This window comes from Phaseolus vulgaris, chromosome 10 (assembly GCF_000499845.2).
Source record: "Phaseolus vulgaris cultivar G19833 chromosome 10, P. vulgaris v2.0, whole genome shotgun sequence".
Taxonomy (NCBI): domain Eukaryota; kingdom Viridiplantae; phylum Streptophyta; class Magnoliopsida; order Fabales; family Fabaceae; genus Phaseolus; species Phaseolus vulgaris.
This window is the reverse complement of record NC_023750.2, coordinates 28,570,236-28,572,667: the sequence shown is the minus strand read 5'-3', so window position 1 is coordinate 28,572,667 and position 2,432 is coordinate 28,570,236.

The window sequence follows — 2,432 nt, the reverse complement described above, 5'->3', positions numbered from 1 at the left end:
ACAAAACAACCGATTGTTTTCCTGCAAACCTTAACAGAATTCTGTTAAGCGGTTTTAATATGTTTTAAATGATCCTAACTAACTTGGCTCCTTTATTAAATGCTTTTGACCACTTGGTGGGTCTATATAAAGGTGGTTTTACGCTCCTAATCTTGAAGTAACAGAAAGACTTTATCAAAACAGTTTTTCCAAGATTTGAAAGAGCTTTGGATCATTCTTAAGTGTGTGGAATAGGATTGGGTTGTAATTCTGAACTTTAAGCCTTGTAATACCAGGTGTATTCTATTCCCTTCTTCCTTGATTACTGTATTTTTGTAGTTGTGTTGCCAAGGAATGTTGTGTGTTCTTGAGGTGTTCAAGATCAACATTCCTGGTGTGGTTTGCCAAAGGTAGTGTGTTTCTTGAGGGGTTCAAGGTCACTACTTTGGTGTGTGGTGTTTTTTTGTAATTTGGTTTTGATTGCATAGTGGAATACCTAGTGGTTTCTGGGGACTAGATGTAACTCTTGGTGTAAGAGTGAACCAGTATAAATTGCTTGCGTGCTTATCTCTTACCCTTAACTCTTTAAATTCTGTTTTTAAGTTGTTTTTATAAACTGCTGATAAAAACAACCGATTGTTTCGAAGAAACAACCGATTGTTTTTCTGATATCATCTTGAAACAGTTTTGGTTCTTTGTTTATTTGATTTCTTTCTCTGTAATTCAGCATTGAATTTCATTATACCTTCAAAGTTTGCGAAAGTCCCCCTTAAACAATTCTTTGCGAAAGTCAGTGCCTATATCTGAATATGTTTTTTCTGAAAGAGAACATCTTGATTGTGTAGCTATGAACATCATTGTATCTGCACTTGATTCTGCTGAATTGCTTAAGGTTTCAGAATGTAGTTCTGCCAAAGAAATGTGGAATATCCTTGAAGAGTATCACAAGAATCCAAGGAGTGCCTTGATGGACAAAGAAGAATCTTTTGTTGAATCTTTCTCTTCAGAATCCAGAAAAGAGGTTTATCTTATGACAAAAGAAGAATCTGGATCAAGTCAAGCTGTAGGGAACAAAAACTGTCAATACTCAAGTGATGAGAGTGAAGAGGAAACATTTAGGTTGCTGTTTAAGAAATTCAGCAAGTCCCTAAAGAAGAGAAACAACAAAAGTGACTCATTCAACAGGTATGATAACAAGAAACCTACTGAGTTTAACGCTAACATATATACATGCTTTGGATATGGTGAACAGGGTCATATTAAAACTGAATATCCCAACAAAAAGAGGAAAAACTTCAAGAAGCATGAAAAGAAAGGAAAATCAAGAAGAGCTTATAATGATGACTCATCAAGCTCCTCTTCAAGTGATGAAGAAGAAACAAATTTATGTCAAATGACAAGACAAGAAAGTGACACAAGCAGTGTAAGTTCAAGCTCTTCCATTAATGTTGAAAATTATAGCCAACTTCTTGAGGCCTTCAATGAAACTCATGAGGAAGCTAATAGATTGGCTCTTTTAAATAAACAGTTGAAAGATTTGAACAAGTCATTGGAAATAGAGTCAAGATCTTGGAAGAAGAGTTAAACCATTCAAAAACAGATTTTGAAAGTTTGGAAATGATTTACAAAAACTCTTCTTGCAAGTGTAATTCTAGCTTTTGTGAAAATTGTGAATCACTTGAAAAGAAAGTCCACTACCTTTTAAAAACCATGGACAAGTTTTCCAAAGGCCAATCCAATCTTGAAACTGTTCTTGCTTCTCAAAAATGTGTTTTTGGCAAGGCTGGGTTGGGGTTTAATCCAAACAGCAAGAACAAATCTGTTTCAAAACCCTTTTCAAGTTTCTTTGAAAAACAACCTGTTGTTTTATCGAAACAACCGGTTGAAATTTTTCATTACTGCATGAAAAGGGGCCACACTATTAGATTCTGCAGAGTAAGAAGGTTTTCTATTCCTAAAGGTATTTTGAAATGGGTTCCTAAGGTTTCTAAGGTTCCTACTAACATCATTGGACCCAAATTCATAAGGGGACCAAATCTTGCTTCTTAATCCTCTTTTGTAGGTATCCTTTGCAGCCAAGAATCATCTTTGGGCTTGAAGAATGACTGTCAAAGGGAAAAGTGACAAGAGTTAAGTCAATCTTTGTACCTACACTTTCAATTGTATATGTCTTGCAAGGTTCTTTGAAAGTCAAGAGACATCTTGGCACATGCATAGTGGGTGCTTAAAAGAGAAACTTCAAGAATAAAGAGAGTATGTGTGTTTTCATTTCTCATTTTATGTAAGTGTGCCTTGTGACCATATGAACATCTCAAAGTCTTCTTTTTGGGTGAATCTATTGGGGTTCTCTATGCAAAGGTATGAACAAATTGCATACTGCATTTTCATCAATTTAAAAGGTAATTTCTGGTTATGAAAAATGTATTTTTTTGCTGCCACAATAAAACAACCGA